The following is a 25,005-nucleotide window of genomic DNA, read 5'->3' as shown; positions in this document are numbered from 1 at the left end:
GGCTGTTGGTTGTGCACCTGTACAGCTCTTTTCCAGGCAGGTCCTTGGCTGTGGCCAATGGAATGGTGAGCCTCTGGATGAAGCTTGTAGGCCTGTGCAGCCCCTTTCTGGATGGGCCTTTGGATTGGGCAGGTGTGCCCGAGACTCTGGGGTCAAGGAGGAGCCCTGGCTGGGATCTGCCTGCAGCTGCAAAGCTCTGGTCCACACAGCTGCTTCCCAGGATCTGTAAGCACTTATCTATATATGGCATACCTCTGAAGACTGCACTTTCAACTCCACAAAATTCAGGCTAATCTTGGTCTCTAGCTGTGAGGCTGGGATTTGACTTGTCTAGCCCACCACACTTTGGGTGTCTCTTGACAGTTCAACGCAGCTCCCTGACTCTGGATATCTCCCAAGGTTGCTCCTCACCCAGACATTGGGAGCCCTGAGATGAAGCCAACCCATGGCTTCTCTGAGTCCCAGGTTCAGCTGGCCCCTTCCCAAAATCGCATCCAGCCAAACACCCTCTCCTGGGGACATGTGAACTGGAGTCACTCATCAGCTGCTTTAGCCCACAGCACCCACTGCTCCTTTCCACTGTTATATTTATCCATGGAGGCCTCTGGAGTCACCCACCATCACTGTGCCTCTAGAGTCTACCCTATTCTCTTATGCTGTGACCCAGGAGTCAAGGAGAAAGTGCTGTTTGCTACTTCCCTCTTGTGCATTGAGGTCCCTCTCTTTGCTCTTCCTGTGGGCTCCAATTCTCCCTTCAGATTCTTCCTTGGTCCTGGGGTCTACCTCCCTCCTTCTTTTCCCCAAGTTACTATATTCTCACGTGTAGACTCCAAATCTCAAAGAGGCTGATTTGTTGCTGCTCACTACTCTCCCATCTTCCCAGAAACCTAACTTGTTTTTTTATTTTTACGTGAATTCACACCTATAAGTTTACCTTGAGTCTCAGAAGAGTGTTTGAGTTGGACGTTTGAAAAATGCTGAAAATATTGAGATTTTTGAGGAAGTGCTTATTGCATTCTTAGTTTTACATAGAATAGATGTAACATGTTAAGTGGAATTATTAAATTTTTGTCATGTTTATTTGGAGATTACATATGGTTTCAGGAGACCTGTTTGAGTATTAAGTTGACAAGGGATCAAGAATATATCAAGAATTGAAAAAAATCAAACCTCCCAAATTCAAAGACCCAATTCAAAAATGGGCATCTGAAATGAACAGACATTTCTCAGACCACAAAGTAAAAGCAGCAAACAAATATATGAAAAAATGTTCAACATCACTGGTCATTCGAGAAATGCAGATGAAAACAACACTGAGATTCCACCTCACCCCAGAAAGAATGGCTGCTATCAAGAAGAAACCCTTTTCCATTGTTGGTGGGAGTGTAGACTGGTGCAAACACTGTGGAAATCAGTATGGAGATACCTCAAAGAACCAGGACTACAGGTCCCATTTGACCCAGCTATTCTCCTGCTGGGTATCTTCCCCAAAGAATTAAAAGAATCATATCACAGCGATATATGTGCACCCACGTTTACAGTGGCACAGTTTGTAATAGCTAAAGCTTGGAAACAGCCCAAGTGCCCATCATCTGGAAACTGGATAAAGAAGATGTGGTTTTTTTTATAAAATGAAGTACTACTCAGCCATAAAGAACGAAACAGTAGAGTCATTTATAGCTAAATGGATGCATATGGAGGCCATACTCTTAAGTGAAATAAATAGGACACACATGTGTAAATACTGAATAGTTTCTCTACTGTGAGAAACTGATAGTGTAAACAAGAGTTAAAATGATTAAAATGAATAATTGATAATTTGAAATAGGAAAAGGTCCAAAGATGTAGGGGTGGTGGAAGGGGAAGGGGAAAGGAAAAATTATGAGAAAAGGAAAAAAAATGGAAATGAAATCTATGTAAATAGGGAAGGATGGAGGGGGCAAAGGGCACACAGGTAATGGAGGAAGAAAATAAGAACCAAGGTATATCATGTACAGGTACAAACACCCAGTGATAGATGTAAACCTATTGTATGCCTAAAATGTACCAATAAAAGAATTAAAAAGAAAAAAAAGTTGACAAGGGTTGGGATGTGGCAGTTAGGATGAAATATCAATTTGAATGGCTTTGGGATCTTCCCAGGGAATTGGTGTAGCAAACTTCCAGGTATGTCTGGGCAGGTCATAGAGGCATGGCCTTGAGGTCTCTATCTGGTCCCTTGCCCCTTCCTCTCAAGCACTGTTCCCCTGCTCTGCTTCCCAGCTGCTATGAACTAGGCATCTTTGTTCTACCATGCCCTTCTACCATAATGCTCCTGGTTTGGATCAAGCCAACCATGGACTGAACCCTCCCAAAATGGAAGCCAAATTAAACCTTTCCTCCTTTAAATTGTCAGTGTTAGGTATTATGTCCAGCAACAGGAAAGCTGACTAAAACAGTCCCATTCTTACTTTATACATACATAAAAAATCTAAGACTTTGAGAATTTCAGCAATTTACTCAAGGAAACATACTAGTGAGAAAGCAGTTTGGATTTGAGCTCCAATCTGTGAGTGAAATCCTACATTCTTTCCATTATGCTGTTCACCTTCCTTTCAATGCAAATTGCTTTCAACTCCCCCCAATTCCAAATTTTCACCTATTTCAAATACTGTCTACTTCATAATCTCTTCATTAATCATTCTGTCTAAAATGAGCTATCCTTATTCTGATGTCTTTATAATGTTCACTTTCCATTAACTCTTTCAGTTAACAACTGAACACCTGTTGTATGCCAGCTTTTATGGTAGATGCTAAAGAAGTAGTAGTAAATGGCTTAGGAAGGGCTGTGGCCTCATGGATCGTATATTTTTATATCATAGAGTCCCAGAATATTTTGTATTTAATGTGCCTCTAACTCTTATTTTACAGCTTCATAAACTCACACACATGAAGTTGTGGGTCATGCTATTATGAGTAATATCCAGACTGAGGCTTTCATCCATGCTTTTTCATCAACGTTGTTTGCGGACATGGATTTTTTTTCCTCTACAAAGCTATGAGTAAGTTGAAGGCAGGAACTGTGTTCGAATAATCTCTATACATTCCTTAAAATTGCACAGGCATTCTAAAAATTAGGTAAAAAAATGTGGTAATGGTGCCTCACAGAAAAAAGGATTATCCACACTCTCAGATTCCAAATGGATTTTTAAAAGCCACATATTTAACATGTATAAGATATGTTACAACTTCAATGTGGTCTCCACATTATTCCTCAGCAAAGGAGCTTTCATAAATTATGAGTGTACACTGTAGAGTTGAATTTATAGAAAGGGTCACATACATAAAAAATAAATATATATTTTCTATGAAACTTGCTTTTAATTTCTTACTGTTTTCTCCCCTTAATTCAAGTGCCAAGAATTAAAAATAACATACTAATATTTAAACTCTCTGGAGCCTATGTACCTATTATCTTCAACCACAGGAAAGTCACCTAAAATATAAAAAGAAGCATAAAATTTCTTCGAGCACCCAAAATACATTTAGCAAACTGCAGGCACTAAAGTGATTTTTGTATTGATTTTTCCATTAATTCTCTGCACAGTTATGGAGTGCACATGTTTTCTCAGAGAGAGGAACTCACTCTGGGACTCTTAACTCCTATTTTGGGCATGATTCTAACAGGCATAGATATCTAATTTTCAAATCCCATAGCTGACAAAAAGCAATAAACCAAAGGTGGAAAAGGTTGGCCCAAAGGAGGGTATTCCGTCTTATTTTCCTAGCCCATTGCAATTCTGACAGCTGCCAATTTGTCATTAATGTCAAAAAAATGTACACAAGGCAGTGTGAATCTAAGGATTGTTATACTTCACATTTGTAAAATATGTTATACATAAATACACTGTGCAAGAGAACTTGGGTTCCTTCTTAGCAGCAGCCAATTAATGATGAGATCGTAATAGCTCATGAAAGACATACTCATGTCTCCCTCTGTACTTAAAAGGCAAAAATCATTAATGAGAAGTAAGTGAAGGCATTTTGTTACCATGAGACTCAAACTCCTTTCCTTTAAATTGTTCAGCTTTCAGCCGGGTATGGTGGTGCATGCCTGTAATCCCAGCACTTGGGAGGCTGAGGCAGGAGGATCACCACAAGTTTGAGGCCAACCTGGACTACATACTGAGTTCAAGGCCAGCCTGCACTACATAGTGAGACCCTGTCTCAAAAAAAAAAAAAAAAAAACCCCAAATAAATAAATAAATAAATAAATTGTTCAACTTTTGAACAAAATATATATGGATTATTTTCCACCATCAAGGAGAAGTTAAAAACAAGGAAGTTCGGAAAATTGCCAAGTCTTCACCAGAGAGGTAAAGTTTTTCTGCAATAGGACTGATTGTCTCCCTTTAGCAGCACAGTCTAATTTAGAAAGGTCAGGAAAGAATGCTTGACATCTACTGAGGCAACAAACTTAGCAAAACTAAAAATGGCAAAAGGAAACACTCAACAAGACAGGTTCTTCTGCAATGGTTCCAAGGAGAAGAGCTAAGGGAGAAGCTAAGCAATGGCTGTGCCATTGCACACTGACAAGAAAACATTTCTGCCATATGGTGTATTTTTACAGTGAGAAGACATAACACTTCCACACTTCAACTCAGGGAGAGCTCACTCTGCATTACAACAACACTAATAACATGAAGGCATTAACTTTTTCATGGGTACATCCAACTCCTTGGAAGAAACAGGGTAATGGGCAGTGAGAAGCTAACTCCCGGCTGCTGCTGCCCAGCAGAGACACAAATGAAGGCCTAGGAAGGAACATATCATTCAAGATTCTCCCAGGAAGGCTAAGTAAGTACCAAACCGGGAAGCACAGTATAGAATTTACCACCAGATAAAATCACATCCAAGGAGAAAGGGATCTGTGCTCTGAAATGTGTGAATTTTGCCAAACCATTTGCATCTCTTGAGAGGCAAGAAAGGGCATAGCAAATCCAGGGGAAATCCAAGTTCTAATATGAACTTGCAGTGAAAAAGGAGATTTGAACAAGTCACTACCCCTCTCTTTACCTCCATTCTTCCACCTGCAAATCCCCAAAGTGTGGACTAAATCTCTAAAATAATCTATCTCAGTCCTAACACTCTAAATTCTATGAATCAATTGCTAGATTGAAAACGTGTGAGTAGGATTATCTTTCCAAACCAAAGTTGTTACATACACGTATGTAATTACTCGCCATAAAAACATGGACTGATTATTGTAATTATATTGGGTCATTCCCTCCCCTGAAGAACTCTGTTCATTTTCCAGGTAACAAACCTGAGAAAGAGGAACACTTGTCACTTTGAACTAGCTGAGGAATTTCTCTCTGGGAGAGAACTGCTTTTATTTAGGAGAGAGACTATGTTTGGTTACGAAGATGAGTCTCCTGGGCACAGCATGAATGGTCTAGGCTGAAACCAACCTAACAGCCAGACTACTCTCCATAAGAAATTAAAATACTTTGGGTGGTTGGAAGGAAATGAGCTGGGGGGAGAAAGAGAAAAAGTAGAAGGCAGGAGGAAAATGCCATGCGGGACTGGAGAGCCACATCATGAGCTTAAGCGGCTGCATATGTGGATAATGTCCCCAGGTACTAGATTTGCCAGATCAAATTTCACTGGACAACTTGTGTTTTAATTTTAAGTGAAAAAGGAATAGTTTTTAGATTAGCTGGATCACAAGTATTGCTCGAGACATACTTATACTAAAAAGATTATCAGAAATTCAAATTTAACGGGATGTCATATTTTTATTTGCTAAATCTGGCACTTTTACCAGAGGCAGAAATGATAAAACATTTTAAAAACTTCAATCTGAGGTTGCTCCATTACACTACGATATAACATCCCTCAGGGCTGACACTAACCCATAAAGCATGTTTAGATTAATTAGAAAAAACTGCTTCTTTCTCTCAAGACCCAGGTAAGAAACAAGGCTTGGATTTCAGTCCTAATTCTTCCCTCGATCCTGCCTTCCTTCCAAGTCCTCAAACCTTTATGAAAAGTCGGCTTCACACAGCCATAAATCAGTGGGGCAGAGGGTAGTAAAGACTTTCAGGACCTAGGAGGCAGGATTTGCAGGGAGAATGGCAGGCTTATTTCAGAAGATAAGCCTCAGAGCAAAGATAAGGATTCAGTGGCCACAGGGAACAGACTCTAGAGGTGACTGAGTAAAACAGCCCTTAGCCTTCACCAAGAACCCCCAGAGATATCAGAGGGATTCTAGGCTGCCCACTGTGTATTGAGTGGAGGTTAGAGTTAGTACTAATGGATGGAGTAAAACCCAAAGATGGGATGACTTGGAATATGAACGTGGTTGCATAACTGAAGAGGGAAAGAGTAGAGTTCGTGAAGATTTAGGGAGCATAAAGAATTCTTATACATACTTCAAGACCCAATTCAATTGTTACCTGTTCTATGAAGCTTTTACTGATAGCTCAAGGTAGAATCTATTCCTTTTTCCTTGTGTTCTAGTATTCTTGGCACCTACTTCTGTTAAACCACATGGGAAAAAACAATTGGAATATAATGTGGCCCTCTCCCCTCCCTCACTTCCTTCCTCTCCCCCCTCTCTCCAACCAGAATTCTTTGAAAGCAGAGATTGGTTTATTAATTGATTAACTTTATAGCCCAAATGATTGGCATATATTGGCCAATCGATACATTTGTGGAAAAGAGAAAATATATTTTGAGTTTGAAATTAATAACGTGGAACAATATAATAGTGATCTTCATGTATATGGTGGCATGTACAGTTGTAGTCTGTGTCCACAAAGGGAAAACAAGAGAATAGACACCTCAAATGCAAGATGAGGGAACTAGGTTAGCCATAAGAAAGAGTAAATGAACAATTCCAACCATTGGACAATCAGCTTCTGACGTGGGCTTTTAAAGCTAGAGAAAAATCCATTTTCATTTACCTTGGTCAGTTTAGTATGCCCTTACCTGAAGGTACCATGCAGATCTAGAATCCTGTTTCTCCTGACGTTGAATTGTAAGTATAGCAGTATCTCTGCCATTTTCCTAAACTAATAGGCTATTCAAATTGGCCAGCTAAGAGCCAGGAGACCTATGACATTGTGAATATTCCTTTGAAAATGTAGCACCCAAAGGAAAAACTAAACTACCAGTCCACAAGAGACCCTGAACTATGACTTTGATTCAACTTTGAACTTTTCCATTAAGGAAGGAAATATAATTGACTCTTGAAAGCCCTGCTGATTCAGTCCAGTAGACTAATCATCTTGGGTTAATTTTGGAAGTGCTGGAACTGTCTGAACTCTCATATGAAAGAATTGTAAATAGAAATCTGGGATGGAAAAAAGGACAGGTCAAGTCTTAGAATAATATTCCTAATAGTGATGATGGGAAGTTTTCAGTGCTATAAAATCTCACAGAGGCTTCATTCTCCCATTTTTGTTCACATCTGACTCAAAGGAAGAAATGTAATCCTCCTTTCCAAATGCTTTTTTGTCTGCACCTCTCCTAGGATTTTATCCTTTTAATTTTCATATTTTTCTCACCTTCTTCCTTTCCCCTTTTGTATTCCTCTTTGTCTGGCACTTTTCTCTTGGCCTTGGTGTGCTAGGCTAAAAATACTTCTCTCCTTCTCTGGTCCCTTCCAAGCAAACTTAACTGGTCCTTACCAATAGCCAGCTTTTCCATCCTCCTGGGTGCATGAAGAATATACTTGCCATTCTGTGCAGTTGGATAGACTTACTTGTCTAGTGCTGCCAATGAATTCGGAGTGGAAGTAACATGCCACTTGATAGCAGCCAATGAGGAAAGCTGGTGTGAAATGTCCATGCACATTTTTTCCTTGAAGCCGCAACTGAGGAGATCTTATATTCAAGAAGGTACAGTAATAGCGTCTTTACCAGCCTGAGTCAAACAAAGCCCTCTCCGAGCCCCTGGGCTAGGATGACCATACAGTGGAGTGAGAAATCAAATGTTGCTATGGTAATCACTGAAATCTGGGTTTATTTGTTAAGTGCAGTATTGCCTAGCCAATCCTGATCAACAAAATCCTCTTGTGGCCAGCCACTTAGATTCATTCATATGCTCAGGTTCATTTGCTTACAGTTGACCAAATCAAAGGAGGTCATTTATTTTGATTAAAAAAGGACTTAGTCAAAGCTAGCTCAGAGGAGATGGAGGAGGCTATTTGCCTCAGGCACCATCACACCATGTAAAGGTCCGCAAGGGTCTTTTATAGTAAGGAACAGAGAGAGGGGAGAGCCCAGCAAATCTCCACCCTTGCTTTATTGCTTCCAGCCACGTTCAACTCATTCTCCCCTTACTTGTGGAAAGGAACCTGGCCTCCAGCCTACTGGGGCCACCAGCTGCATATTCTATCGCTGCTTTTGTGCTGAGAGGAGGAGGGGGTGTTGGTCATGTGCTCACAGGAAGAAGTTTGAAGAAGTTGTTGATCTCAGGAAGAAAAAAAAAGTCTAACTTTTAAAGTCCCATTTTGCAGTGCCAATACCCCTCTTCCTCTCACTTGTACTTTCCTACCAAATTTACTCAGATTATACTCAGTAGTTCTCAAATGTACTTTGTATGAGAAACACCTCGAGTGTTTAAAAAAAAAAAAGGTAAAAGACTGCACGCTAGACCTGAAGAATCTAAATATATTTCTGGGGCCTGTAAATCCATCATGTTATGGGTTCCCCAGGTAACTGAAGTAGCCAAAATTAGGTAGGAGATTAGGGCGGAGCAAGTGGGTAGGATCTGTCAATCATAGAGACCTAGAACACCCTCAGAGAACACAGAATCCGGGATGAGTATGCAAGTTCCCAAACCCTGCTCAAGGGACCAATCAGAAAGTGCTATCTTAAATTCATTTACTTCTGGCACAAAACCAAGCAGGCCTTTGATGGGATATTTTCGATCTGACATCAGCCCAAGTGAAGTTCTGCTAGGACAATCATCCCAAATGCCTGTTTGCATAGGGGAGAAGCAATCTAGGGAAGGGATATACAAAACACCTCCAACATCCTCGTGGCCACTGTGAGGGTCTCACTGTGCAGAGCATGTTTTTTTTCCATCTTCAATAAATATAAATCCCCACTACCTTTTCTGCATGTTTTGTTTAATTCTTTGTTCAGTTGAAAAGTTGGCACAAAGGGGCTCCCATGTACTCATCAACATTCTGTCCCTGGCTTCTCACCTCTACCACTTACCATTACTGAAAGTGCTTTCTTATCAGCCACTGAAATCCTCCAGGACTTCCCAATTGCAAAACCACTGAGTCCCTCCCTGACCTGCTCAAATTCACTGTAGCATTTGGCACTGTTATCTTCTGCTCCCTTTTACTTACTCCTTTTTTGATCAATGTTTTTTCTTTTCCTTCTCTCCTGTCTTCTTTCTTCTTTCATCATCAATGGAATTGACCTTACACTTTTAATTTTAGTCCTCTGCTTTCTTCTGCATTATATACTCTCTCACTCTGCTTTCTACAGCTGCTACAGCACCGTACCACAAACCAGGTGGCTTAAACAATAGAAGCTGATTGTTTCATAGTACTGGAGGCTGGATATCTGGGGTCAAAGCATGAATGGTTTCTTTGGAGCTGTGAGGAAGAATTTGCTCCAGGCACTTTCTGTTGGCTTGTACATGGGTGCTTCTTCCTGTGTGTCTTCACAAATTCTTTCCTGTATCTGAGCAATTTGTATCTAAATGTCTCCATTTTTAGGAGGGCATCAGTCATATTGGATTAGGGTCCACCCTAATGACCTCAGTTTAACCTTATTGCCTCTAAAAAGACCCTATGTAGAAATAAGGTCACGTTCTGAGGTATTAGATGCCAGGGCTCCAAAATATGAATTCTTCGGAGACACAGTTCAGTCCATAACACTCTCCCAGTGATATCTTCTGCTTAACAGCCTGAATGATCATTTCTGTGACTGTGAGCCATCACTCTTGGCCTTGACACGTCTCCGAAGCATGTGTTCATTGATTTTAAACAAACAGCATTCTGTACCTGTACTTTCCCAGTTACATATCAAACAAGCACAGTCCTCCACATAGCACTAACACAAATTCATTACACAGATAGCTGCAAGGAAAAGAGGTGAGTGTTGGATTAGGAAGAGTGTAGGGGTCTATAGGAAACTATTACTATAGAGTCTACCCTTGTTTTGTTCCACATTTCCAACTTCCTTTATGATCTCTGCATTCAGATATTTAACAAATATCACAAACCCAATATGTTCCAAATAAAGCAAATCTCCCCTTTCAACTCAATGACCCTAGCTAATTTTTCTATATCTGTGAGTGCTCCTATTCATTTAGTCACCAGGTCTGTGAATTCACTGCCATCTTTGTTTCCTCAGTATCTTCTCCCCAACATTTAATTAGTCACCACGTCACAATCACTTTTGCTCTTCAGTCTCAAGCCCTGTCTCCCGTTTTCCTAGCGCTGCCACCAGAGTAAGTCAGACCCACGTCATCTCTCCTTAGAGCATTGCAAAGGCCTAACTTCCTCTAGTACTGCCTAGGTATTATCCACAGTGTCGTAAACTCCCATTCAGAGTAACAGCTTCTCTGACAGCACTGGAGTCTATCCCAATGTATTTTTCCAGACTTATTTCCCATCTTTCCTCTACTTTACCTGGCACTGAAATGTGACCTACATTTTTCTAATCCCTTACCATGCCTTTATTTTCTAAGATGAGACCCTCTATACTTACTGAGATCATGGCATGTAACATTCATCTCTCCTCACTCCTTTCTCAAAGTAGAATACATTGTTACTCATGAAATACAGTTCAGTAGGTATGTGTAGAAGCAGGTGGTGTTCTGTGGTTTACAAAAGATATCATATCACTAGTCCTCAGATTCACTGTTTAACATAGCACTGTATTTGGTGAGGCTCTTGTCTCCACCCAAAATATACAATTTTTTCCGGTGCTGGGGATTGAATCCAAGACCTTAGCACATGCTAGACAAAAGTTTTACTATGAAGCTACATCCTCAGTCCCTAAAGCATACAATTCTTCATGGTTGTCAGCACCCAGTTAAGCCAACTGACCAGAGAATTGGAGAAGACAGCCACTCTGGACCTTTAAGAGCATGTTCCCTGCCCAGTCCAGCATCCTGGGCCATGCACGAAATTACTTGGCACACTAGCTTCAACTCCTTGCACCTTGTTCTTCTTTCTACTTGCTCCCTTATGCTTACCTGGTTTCTGGCTAGCACTGCCTTCCAATATGGTAAACTATTTGATCAAGCACCTGGCCCTTGACTCTCCTGTTCACCATCCAAGCTATGAATTGCATTCTTTCTTCAGACTTGGTTCTATGACTCCACTTAGTTTGAACTCAGGACCTCATGACTAGGAAGAGCATAGTCCTGTTGCATTCCAGAGGTAACCACACACCCGTGGGACTGCTTTCAGATTTTGTGCTTAAGTCTGATGGCAATAAATAAAAAATGTTTCTGTTTGATTTAGCATGAGCAGTGTAGTTTGAAAATGCCTGAGTGCACTGCCTTCCACCAGTTATTCCTGAAGCCCTAGGTCCCATTGTGGAGGGCTGACAGGATCAAAGTTGACTGGTCTTTTAGCAAAATCTCTTCTAGTGCCACTGTGTTTATCGACCACAGAGGGACTTCGGATTTGATTTCCCATTGTGTGTGGTATCCTTATCACCACCCAGCATACAGCTCTTTGTTGATACTTTTTCTAGACTGAAAAGGAGCTAGCATTGTCTGCTTTTTCCCATTCTCCACTGCTAAAACTCCTGTCACGCTTTTATGCTTCTGAGATGGGTGATAGGAAGGTCTTGTCTAAAGGGCTTCAGGACACTAATCCAAACAAATGGCGGATCTGGTATCAAAGTGCTTGCTCTGCTTCTCTCTTCACAGTTCCTGAACAATATGTACAGGGCCATGAGGAAAATATTTCCTCATTTATTCCACAAACAACTAGGAGCATCAACTGTATGCTAAGTATTGAGAATCCAATTCTTGCCTCCCTCAGGTAGCTCACAGTGTAGTAGGGAAGAGCCAAACAGATCACTTCCCTTTGTATTATGATCATTCAAAACAAGCATTTTCTCACATTTATGAAGCCCCAGTTCGGCTTCTGCTTTTTTTTTTTTTTTCTTGCAAGAGAAAATGAGCATTCTGCTTAGGGAATTTTACATATAGATGCAGTGGGCAGAAAATGAAAGATTTCCAGAATTATGGCTTGTTTATGGTCTTTTCTTTGCTGAAATTATTCAGCCATAGTCAGTATTCCGTTCACAGGAGAACTTGCTTCATTTATCTTTCTTTTGCCTTTTGAAGACCTTAAAATGTTCCACCTTAACAAAGAGATCACTTCCACCCATGGTGAGTAAAAGGACAGGTGCTATAGAAACACAAGAGGCCAGACCAAGCCCAGGTTGGGAAATGGGCACAGTTGTCAGGAAGGTCTTCTTATAGGTGATTCTTGAGCCAAGTCTGAAAAATTAGAGGAGTGGCAGGGAGAAAACCAGGCTAAAAAGGCAATGGTGGCAGAGCATGTGGGCCATGGCCTGGGGTGAGAAATGACAATGACATGCAGCACCCCAGTGAGCCTTCTTCACTTTGTTGGCAAAAAGAAACAACAAGATATCTGCAAATTCTCTATCTCTGGTGTTTGGGAAATCTGTTTTGTGACTTGGGGGAATGATTATTTTCCTATGTTGCATTAAAGAAATTTCCTTTCCTCTGCTAATTAGATAACAAAATATCCCAAGTAGCCTGGGTGCTGGTGTCATTCAGAAACTTCTTTAAGTCACTACAGGTATTTTAAAGGGTGACAAAAGTCACTGAACCTCCTTTGAAAATACTAGGTCACCCCAGGCAACCATTAAAGCCTTTTTGTGAATGTGTCAAATAACAAATGTGCAATTACCAAAGAACCCTGGAGGATAAGCTCTGAGCTCAGACCAAATGACAGATGCAATCACTACAGGCATATTGAGCGAAAACAAGGTCTCACAAATGAGAGCACGAAAAGATGGCCAGGAAGGAGGAAGCGCACCAATTTGCAATGGACAGTGAGCTGGTGACAGAATTCAGCATGGCTCTGAAACAGTGAGCAGAGTGACCAAGGGCTGAGGCAACTCAGAGATCCCAGCTGGATGTTCATGTTGAATGAGTATCCAATGAGCACTGTAACCCATGGCATTCCATATCAGTTTCCTGTGGCTGCCATAAAAAATTACCACAAATTCAAAACAACACAAATTAATTTTCTTTTAACTTTGGCTTCCAGAAATTCAAAAGCAAGATGTCAGCAAGGCTATGCTTCCTCTGGATTTTTTTTTTTTTTGCCTTTTTTGGCTTCTGGTGGTATTCCTTGGCTTATAAACACACAACTCCAATCTGTGCTTCCATCTTCACAGGGCTCTCTCCTCTGTGCCTATGCCTGTGCCTTCTCCTATTCTATCCCTTTTCAGACATTAGTCATTGGATTTGAGGCCCAGTAGGATAATCTAGAGTGATCTCACCATGAGATCCTTAAATTCATTATTTCTGCAAAGATTCTTTTTCCAAATAAGGTCACATTCACAGGTTCTAGGGGTTAGGACATAGATACACATTTTAAGCAGCCATCATTTAATCCACTACATAATGTTTACAAGAGGGAGAGGTATCCTTTCTTTTCCTCGTTGTAAAGTTAATACACATTCATTACAAAAAGTATAGCGAATACAGAAAAGCACAAACAAAAGTAAGATCCATCTTAGGGCTGGGGATGTAGCTCAGTGGTAGAGCACTTGCCTAGCATGTGCGAGAGCCTGGGTTTGATTCCAAGCACCAAAAAGAAATTATTTCCACAACCCAGAGTCAGCCACTGTTATCAATTTGAGAAATTATATTTCAGGCTTCTGTGAATGTATGTACTTATATTTTTATGCTCCTGCTGTACTTACTATTGTGTAATCAATTTTCTCAATTGTTGACATACTACAAACACCATTCCAAGCCACTAAATTTCTATCTACAATTAATATATAACATACCATCACCTGGCCTCATCATAGTTTAATGAACCGGGTCTGTACTCTTTGACATTTAGACTGCCTACAATATCTCAGTGGTGTAAGTACACTGAGATAAGAACACGCATATCAAAGTGTTTAAAAGAAGATTGAATATGTATACCCTAAATCAGACGCATCCAACCCATGCCCCTAGATAGTCAGTAATGTGATCATAAGCTTTTAACATTATGTAATTTTAGTGCTATTTTTCATGACTTGATTGTGTGGTGCTTGAGTCTGGACGGCATAGGCAGCAATGGAACACTGTGCAGTGGGCAGCACAGTGCAGTGCTAACTCTGTCTCCTGTGACTGCCACACACAGTAAATTGAAACCCATGTGTATCAGACATTACATGCATTTATGAGACTTAGCAAGTAAAACACAATGAATACCAATCATAGTATTTCAACTTACCTACGTGTGTGTGCCTGTCAAGACAGGTTGTTATTATTAATAAGCAGACACGTAAATTTTCTTATTTAATTATTAAACTTGAGCTTGTTGGGTCATTACATAAAATAATTTAATGAGTTCAATATGAAAATGAAGATTTGTCACTTGTATTATTTAGCTATATTATGTACTTATATGTGGCTCAAGAAAATTCCCCTTCACTCATGTAATCCAGGTAAGCCAGAAAGTTGGACATCCATGCCCTCAATTCTCTGAATTTCATAGTCAAGTGTGCACTGAACTGCACTGAATCAGGCCAGAATTAGGCAAAAGATTTGACCTAGAACTGTGAATCACTTGACTACTCTTTTCTTTCTCAAAAATAAAATGCTTCATTTAATCAGCTTTATCCTGTCACTCCTTGCTTTGTGCTTTTTATTTTCAAGAGTGGAGGTAACATACCTGTTGCCTTTTTTAAAAATTCTGTTAATATTTTCTTAATGCTTACAATCTCATCTAGACAAGCAAACCTTCTTACTCAGTGAAGTATAAATACAACTTCTATTTTAAACCTTATGATAAAGCTTAAAATAAATAGCACAAAAAAATCTACCATGGTATTTTTTCTTTTTGTACCTGCATTGAGGTACAAAATAAATCCAACATAACAAAGTCAGTGCAACAAGGAACTCAAAGAGCTACCAGATTGTTTACTTAAAAAAATTAGTATTTGCTGAGCAAACCAGTTCTTGTGTATAGCCAGTTTACTTTTTTGACATGACATGAGAACTAAGAAGTTCCAATCTATTTATATTTGTGATTTCCAGGATTACTGCTGTAGGATTTCGGCCCATAATGTGAGTGTTTTTTCTAGTTTGGCATCTTGCATTAATAAAGTGAGCGACTGCTTAAAAATGGTAATTTTTAGGTTATAGCTACATCTAAATAGCATAAGTGGACAATTCTGATAATGAGATAGTAGAAGTAACAGTAACACCCAACACCACTATACCCAGTTTCAAAAAATATGTTAGAAGTGCAGTTACAACACTCACTCAAGTTGACTCCAATAGTGATTAACTAAAAGAAAAAAATCCAGTCCTGGTGGAAGGAGTTTGCTGAGAATTTCAGAAAAAACACATTTTAGCCCTATCAATATATTAATCACATCTTTTGCTCACTCGGTCATTTCTTAAGTAATCAAATATTCACTGTGTTCACTGTCAGTGCTCTCAAAACAAATGAAATAACACAGCCTGCTAACTGCAGTGAGAAAGGTGAGAGCAAGGAGGAGAGACAAACACTCTGCTAAGCACCATAGCTTCTCAGTATTGCAGCTTCTCAGTATTCCAGCTGACCACTCCATGTCCAGGTTCTTCCCAGGCTGACTTCAGAGCTAACACTGATTTTAAAATTTTTGTTTACTATATGCCATATATTTCATTTACATTAGCTCATGTGACTCTCACAGTTACCATATGAGGAAGATGAAATTCTATTTCACTGGGTTAGAAAAGTAAGATTACCAAAGAATTTTTTGAACCCAGCTTGGCCTAACCCTAGAGCTCTGGTTTATTCTACCTGACCATGCTGACTCTGAAACTTTAAAAAGGAATGTGGCTTATTAGGTTAAATAGTGCAGAAGAGTTGCCAGGTATGGTGGTGTTGGCCTGTAATCCCAGCACTCTGAGAGGGTAAAGCAGGAGGACCACAAGTTCAAACTCAGCCTAGGCAACTTCGAAACTTAGTGAGACCCTGTTCCAGAATTAAAAAGGGATGAGAATGTAGCTCAGTGCAAAGGCCCTGGATTCAATCCCTTAGTACCAAGGAGAAGAAAAGTGCAGAAAGTTTAATCAGCGTAGGTAAGAAGGGTTCTTTGGATTTGATCATTAGGAAATCGAATCTGTGCCCACTGCACCAATCTGCTAGGGCTGCCACAAACTGGTTGGGTTAAAGAACAGGTATTAGTGTGTCACAGTCTAAAGGCTGGAAGTGAGAGATCAATGTATCAATTGTGTTGGCTCCTTCTGAGGGATATGAAGGAGAATCTGCTCGATGCCTTTCTTCAAGCTTCTGGTAACCCCAGCTGTACCTTGGCTTATAGATGACATTCTTCCTGTGTTTCCACACTATCTTCCCTTTGTATGCATCTATACATGTCTCCAATTTTCCCTTTTCTATGAGGACACCAGTCTTAGATTAGAGCCCACTTTGGTGTCATTTTTATTTAATTGCCTCTATAAAGACTCTATCTAAATAAGGTCACATTCTCAGGTTAGAACTTAGAGTTAGAACTTCAACATACCTCTTTTAAGTAAATTTGGACACAATTCATTCCTTAATGCTCATGGAATGAATACCTTTAGCTCAGTAGTAAACACAGAAGGTAGTTTGAAGGGTAGTAAGGCACGAGATAAAAAATCATGGGAATTGGATGGGGGCAGAAGAGACTTGAGAATGTTTTTCAGGTAAGAAAAAGGCACCAGGACAAAGGGACAACTTCAAGACTCTGGGAAACAGGCTGTGGCTGTAGCTCAGTGGCAGGGTTTTTGCCTAGCATGTGTGAGGCCCTGTTCTGTTGCAGGGATCAGAAAAGGAATCTACAGGAGGTGGAAAATTGACAGAGCAGAGTCCCTAGGTGGAAAGAAGAAGGTGTGAATTGCCAGAAAAAAATGAAGGAGGAAAGGGAAGCTTTAATCAAACCCTATCTGTGTTCATTTTTGTGGAGACGTCTTCATCACCTCGGCCCAAATCTCATCCCAGATTCTCCAAAGCCCTGGCTCCTACTTCTTCAGTAACCACAGCTCTAGCTTTCCAACTTTCTAACAGTTTTACTTACAGCTTTATAATTCTCATGTAACTCTTGGCACTTGATACAAAGCATCACAGGATACCACCCATACTTATTTCTAGGAATGCTTGAATGAGTGATTCAATAAACGAAGGCACAAATATAAAGAGGAGGAAATAGTGCCTCTTTCAAAATAATCTAGTCATGTCTCTACTTAACCCTGAGCATAGCACGTCGGTCTACATAGCTGAGGATGAGTATGCCTGTGACAAAGACCTGTGGGCAGAGACGGGGAGAAGGCGCTGAGCAAAGGTGTCAACAAAGCATTCTCCTGGGCCCAGATATGTGACAGACAAGAGCCCTCCCTTTGCTGCAGCTGTTCACACTTCACTCACAGGGCACTCAGGGAGAATAACCACAAAAGCCCTCATTTCCTACTAGGGTAACCAGCAGTCACATGTGGACCTGATACCCTAACACACAAAGAGCAGTTTGAATCAAAAGGATGCCTTGTTGCCTAGAACTTCAGTATTTCTACCCAGCTGCCCAAATCCAAACTTATTAGACAAGTGATAAGACCTACAGATGAGCCTTATTGGAAAAGGCCAATTTGGATATGGTGACCTAGCAGCTACTAGGGCTCCAGTGCTCCTGAGGGTGTTTGAGAAATTGTCCCTGATGCTGCAGATATAGGAACTCGGTAGAGCTTAGCTCTACCCACTGCATCAGATTCATTTTGGTAAACTAAGGGAGCTCATGAGACAAAGTTGAAATACTATTCCTGGGATTGTTTTTCAAGTCAGTGTAAAGGTGCGGAGTGTGACTTTGAAGATCCCAAGTGCCACGCTTGTCTCCTAACCATGAAGAGGAAGCTCAAGGGAAGGAAGAGAATGTAGCACAACACAGAAGGGGAGTGTGATATCATTATAAGCATGTCTCCCTCCCATCATAGTTTCTCTTGCACTCAATGTAGCATATATTTATGGAAAGAGTTTATATATAGCTTACCTGCCGAAGAGCACAATTCAGCCTATGTGCAATGAGACATCTTATAATGGAGTACATACTCTACACACTTTACTCTATCACTAATTTGACAGTTCTCTCTCAAGATGAAAAGCTGTCATAAACCAGCACCCTGTGTATGTGTCAATGTGTATAAAATAACCAAGAAAATATTTCAGTATGTGAAGTCATAAGGGCCTAAATTTGAAAGAAAATAAAGGCTTCAGAAAGAAAAGAAAGGCTTCAGGAAACCTGACAGGTTCAACCATTAAGGCTTCTCCCTTTAAGGCATTATTCATAGAAACAGATTTTTGGAAATTTATATCAAGTTATAAAAATAATTAGGTAGTCTAGCTGCTACATTACCTGTTCAAAATTCTAATATTTTGTTTTCAAAACAAGCTTTACATGAAGAAACAAACCCCAGAAATAATGTCCGTGGACTCATCCAGTCAGACTGTTCATGACTCTGTTTTCCTTTTCCCCTTCAGCCAGCTCCATTTGGGGGCTGAGAGACTGTTAGAGCTGTCTCTATGCACTCGGGTTAGCCATGGGAGAACTCAATTCAGAAAGTCCAACTGTTGCTCACTCACACCAATTACAGGACTCTGTGCTTAAATCTGCTTCAGGCTATCTTTTAGAAATGAGTCTTTGTGACCAAAATTCTCAGAGGAGGAAAGGCACTGAAAATTAATTAGTAAGATTCCTAGGTACCAGCAAGGATGCTGCTGCTCCACTGTGCTTTGGGAAAGCTCAACTGGGACTCACAGCTGTGCTCAGAATTTGCTGTATCTCTCTCACTGTCTTCTAAGCCGATTGTCACAAGTGATTGGCACTGGCAGGTCAGTTCAAGGAAGGTAGCGTTCTAAGAGCAAAGAGCCAAAGGTTGGGCTGAACCTTCAATTCACAAAACATATGCCTTTAACCTTCTGCTTCAGAAGAGATTTGTATATCGAGAACAGCTCTTCAAAGAAGCAAAGATATGGAATCAGTGTCTAAATTGTCACCGGGGACATGACATTTGATGGTGACAAAGGGAAAAATAGTACTTGGATCCTCTTTTTACATGACCTGTTGTTGAATGTCGGAATAAATGATATTACATTTCAAATGGTTACTCTTTCTTCTCTCATGCTAATCTTTTCATCTCTACCCTACCCCACTCTGCTACTCCTGCGCACACACACAAAACGCCTAGCAAAGTACTAAATTGGCCTGTCATGATGATGAAGTGCAGCAATGTCATAATTGTAACACCTTGCCTTGGATACAACAAAAAGTAGTTCTAACACAACATTTGCTCTGACACACTGTCACTGCCCAATATCTCTTTAACATCCTGTAGTCAACAAAACTGTGAGGAGATGATGTCTTGCTAAACCTTAAAAATATGTGATAAATCCCATACAGTGGACTCTGAGGTTCCCCCAGCCAAGGGGAACAGGCAAAATCGAGGCCTCTGAAATCACCTCAGTGGCCTTTGTTTTTAAGTGACCTTTGCTAGCTTGTCCCTTTCTCCTCGATCCTTCAAGTGTTAGAGAGCCCCAGTCTTTGTCCACTCTTCAGACATCTTCTCATCTCTACGCTCACTCTCTTGGTGATCTCATCTGTCTCACGGTTTATAATTCTGTCTACACAAACAATTCACAAATGTAGATACATCTTCTGAAGCTCTGATATGTACATCCAGCTGCTTCTTCAATGGCTCCACTTAAATATCAATAAGTATTTCAAATTTCTCATATCTGAAACACAAACCTTGACTCCCCTCCAAAAAAACTGGTGTGCCTTAATCTTCCCCATCTAAATTAATGACAATCCCACCCTTCTAGTTGTTCAAACCAAATCCTTAGTCATCCTCTCTCTCACACATCACATTTCATCTGTAAGAAAATCCTATTGGTGGTACTTTGAGAGTATCTCTAGAACCCCATCATTTTTCACCCCCTCCATTGTTGCTGCCCAGCTCCAGCTTCCCTCTTCTCTCCCCTGGAGTGTTGCCATAGCCTCGTCACTGGCCTTCCTCTGCCCTTGGCCATTCAGTCTATTTCAACATGGCAGCCAGAGTGAGCCTGTCCACATGTCAGCTCCTATCACTTTCCTGCACAAACCCCACAACTTGCTCCCCATTTCTCACAGAATACAAGCTCAAGTCCTTGTGCTGGAATATGAGACCCTCAGTAACCTGGGCCTCCATGTGCTGTCTTTGTCTGCTCCCATGCTCTTCCTCCCTTGATCAGAAGTCAGGCTACAAATATTCCCAAAGCAAGGACTCAGTACTTTCTTGCTCCCTAGCCTCCAATATTCTTTCCCTCAGGCATCTGCATACTTCATTCCTTCAACCTCATTCAAATGACATCTTATAAGTGAAGCCTCTCACCACCCAATTCCTCCTGGCAGCATCTTCCATACCCCACAGGATTCCCTTTACTGCCTGACTTCCTTTACTCCCTTGCACGTACCACCAATATACTGTGCATCTTTTCATTTAATTATTTCTCCCCTGATGCTCAAATATCTATTCAAAGAGGCCATGGCTTGTGTCTGTTTTATTCTGCCTGTCCCCAGCAGCTCAAACAAAATACCTAGCACACAGTGACTGTTCAATAAACATCACTTGAATAAATGAATTAAAACCCCAAAGCAATTAGTCAAGTCAGAATAGAAATAGTGTAAACCTATTAAGGTAGCTACACATTGAATAAAATGTGTACTCCAGCCAATTATTGAATTACCTGAAGAGAAAGAAGGGAGGGGAAAGAGGGAGACAGACATAGAGACAGAGTTAAAAATCTAAACTGTAAATTAGTTAGCAGCGCAGCAACAGGGTTGGGAATGAGGGTAGGATGGCTGAGCAGACCCAGGGGTACCACTAAAGTAGCCAAGGCCAATTGTTTAGGCCTTGTGCTTTAAAAGGTAACTTGCAAAGCTTATGATGAAGTACTACTGACAATTCAATTAGCCATACCAAAAAAAGACAGATTCATCTAAGCCTTTGTTGAAAAGTTTTTATTTTACTGTACAATGCAGCCACAATCAGTTTCAGATATAAATAAAATTACCAAGTCGTACTATTTTTTTATCTGAGATAGTTCATCATCAATAGAAAACCAGATTAGACTGAATGGGAGGAAAATGATGGATGCTATAGGAGGAAAATATGGTTTACCAATGAATTAATCATCATGTTTGTTCTTTCTGCTATAAAGCCTTCCCTACCTTGTGAGTTATTTCTGTCACTTGAGTGGGAAAGATACCGTTGCAAGAATTGTTTTAAGTCAGAAGCTTCATCTCACGCTGCATTTTTTACCTTTGATATTTTTCTTCCAAGACATGTTTTACTCTGGCAGCATTTCTCAAATGAAAGCAGAGTTCAAGATAGGTTGTTACACACAAGTCTAATTAAATATTTGAGAAAATAGGTCTTTTGATCCAGGAAGAATTCAAAAATTGATTTATTCATTTCCTTTCTGGTATGCTAAAGATTTAAATGTGGGGGCTTAAGATGGATGAACAAACCATTGCCAAGCTAAGCTGAACATCACCTCAGGTCCTGGGGTGGCAGGGCTGGAGAATAGCAAGAGTACTGCCTAGGACTGAGAGTCATGGCTGCCGCACCTGTCCATCTTTGCTGGGAGACTTCAAGAGAAAATGAATGGGAGTGGGCTCTGCCTGTTGTAAATGTTGCCCATTTATAAGCCAATCCATGAGAGAAGTTGGGGGAATTTGTCTCTATCTATTCCCAAGCTGGGTGATTAAATGGAATTCCTAAAATATACAAACTTTTGTCCTTCCCCCTCCAAAAAATCAAAATGCTTTAAAAGACCAAAAAGGCAAAAGAACATTGTTCTGTTGAATCACTCACAAATCTCTTGTTTCATCTGTTCTGATGTATTATCTTTGAAGACAGTATGATGCATCTCTTCTAAAAGTGTCACAGCTTTGAGGATAATAATTTAAGAATTTCAGGCAAGCCAATGATTTTTTCTTAGAAGATCCTTTTTGAAAAATGACCAAGCATAAATCCTTTACCTCAATGTGTGTCATAATAATCTATAACCAGAGTGGTTGGCTGACTTGTAATTGGTTTTACCCTACCAACGTGGCTCTTGAATCTAAAAGGTAGGGATGTAGTGACTACTTTTAGAAGACCCTGAAATACATATTAAAAATCAGCTATTTATAGAATATTATTATGTCAAAAAAACTTATAATCTAACTTGGATAGAATAGTAGCCTCTCTGTTTCATTTTATCTACATAGATGCACTGTACTGGGCAATTGTACCTCATCTGCCCTGGGTTCCTTTGCTTATGTGAAGATTCTGTATTTTCTTTTTAATTTTTAAATATATATATATTTATTGGCACATTTAGGTATAAAATACATTTATTTTTATCATTGGGTGTTTGTACCAGAACATGATGCATCTTAGTTTTTATTTTTTCTCCCATTACCTGTGCGCCCTTCACCCCCTCCACCCTTCTCTATCTGCACAGAGTTTGATTCCATTTTTTTTCTCACAATTTTTTTCTTTCCCTTCTTCCCTTTCCCTGTTCCCTTCCACCATACCCAAACCCTTGGACCTTTTCTTGTTTCAAATTATCAATGATTGATTTTAATCATTTTCATCCTTATTTACACTTTCAGTTTCTCACACTAGAGAAACTATTTGGTATTTACACATGTGTGTCCTATTTATTTCACTTAAGAGGATGGCCTCAATATGCATCCACTTAGCTATAAATGTCTCTAGTTTCTCATTCTTTATGACTGAGTAGTACTCCATTTTATTAAAAAAAAACCCACATCTTCTTTATCCAGTTTCCAGTCGATGGACACTTGGGCTGTTTCCAAGCTTTAGCTATTACAAATTGTGCCGCTATAAACATAGGTGCACATATATCACTGTGGTATGATTCTTTTAATTCTTTGGGGAAGATTCCCAGTAGGGGAATAGCTGGGTCAAATGGGACCTGTAGTCCTGGTTCTTTGAGGTATCGCCATACTGATTTACACAGTGGTTGCACCAGTCTACATTCCCACCAACAATGGAGAAGGGTTCCTTTCTCTCCACACCCCTGCCAGCATTTGTTATTGGTTGATTTCTTCATATCAGCCATTCTTTCTGGGGTGAGGTGGAATCTCAGTGTTGTTTTCATCTGCATCTCTCGAATGATCAGTGATGTTGAACTTTTTTTCTTATATTTACTTGCTGTTTTTACTTCCTTGTCTGAGAAATGTCTGTTCATTTCGGATGCCCATTTTTGAATTGGGTCTTTGAATTTGGGAGGTCTGATTTTTTTCAGTCCTTATATATTCTCTATAGTAGACCTTTGTCTGAGCTACAGCTGCTAAATATTTCTTCCCACATTATAGGTTGTCTCTTATCTCTGTTAGCAGTTTCTCTTGCAGTGCAGAATCGTTTTAATATGATGAGATCCCAGTTGTTGATTCTTTGTGCTAGCTCCCGTGCTACTGAAGATTTGTTCATAAAGTCTTTTCCTATGCCAATGTCATCAAGAGTTCTACCTAACTTATCTTCCAGCTAGTTTAGTGTTTCTGACTTAATATTTAGATCTTTAATCCACTTCAATCTTAGTTTAGTGTGCGGTGATAAGTATGGGTCTAGTTTTAATTTCTGACAGGTTGAAATCCAGTTTTTCCAACACCATTTATTAAATAGGCTATCTTTCCTCCAATGAGGGTGGTTGGCTCCTTTGTCAAAGATGAGGTGACTGAATATGTCTGGAGATATTTCTGCATCTTCTAATCTATTCCACTGATCTTCGGGTCTGTTTCTTTGCCAGTGCCATGCTGTTTTTATCACAGTAGCTTTGTAGTATAGTTTCAAGTTGGGGATTGTGATGCCCCCAGCCATGTCTCTGTTGCCTAGAATTGCTTTTGCTATTCTAGGTTTCTCCTGTTTCCAGATGAATTTTTGGATTGTTTTCTCAAGGTCCATGAAGTATGCTGCTGAGATCTCAATTGGAATTGCATTGACTCTATATAGTAGTTTTGGAAGTATAGCCATTTTCACTATATTGGTTCTTCCTACCCAGGAACAAGGGATACCTTTCCATTTTCTTATATCCTCTTCAGTCTCCTTCTTCAGAGTGTTGTAGTTTTTAGTGTAGAGGTCTTTTGCTTCCTTTGTTAGGTTGATTCCTAGATATTTCATTTTTTTAGATGCTATTGTAAAAGGAATTATTTCTCAAATTTCTCTTTCAATGGGTCTGCTATTTGTGTATAAAAAGGCTATTGTTTTTTGAGTGTTAACCTTGTATCCAGCTACTCTACTGAATCTGTCAATTAGGTCTAGAAGACTTTTGACTGAGTTTTTCGAGTCTTCTATGTAAAGTATCATATCATCAGCAAATAATGACAGTTTCACTTTTTCCTTTCCTCTCTTTATTCTTTTTATTTTTTTCTCTTGTCTAATTGCTATGGCTAATGTTTCCAGAACAATATTGAACAGGAGTGGTGATAGTGGGCATCCTTGTCTTGTTCCTGATTTTAGCATGAAAGTTTGCAGTTTTTGATCATTTAGTATGATGCTGGCTGTTGGTTTTTCATAGTTAGCCTTAATCAGGTTGAGATAAAGACCTCTTATTCCAATTTTCTGTAGTGTTTTTATCATGAATGGATGTTGGATTTTGTCAAATGCTTTTTCTGCATCTATTGAGATGATCATGTGGTTTTTGTCCTTGACTCTGTTAATATAGTGTATTACATTTATTGATTTATGGATGTTGAACCATCCTTGCATCCC

The sequence above is a fragment of the Heterocephalus glaber genome, unplaced genomic scaffold (assembly GCF_053883595.1).
Source record: "Heterocephalus glaber isolate CG9 unplaced genomic scaffold, H.glaber_assembly_v1.0 deba00001764, whole genome shotgun sequence".
NCBI lineage: Eukaryota > Metazoa > Chordata > Mammalia > Rodentia > Bathyergidae > Heterocephalus > Heterocephalus glaber.
Note: the sequence above shows the minus strand (reverse complement) of the source record.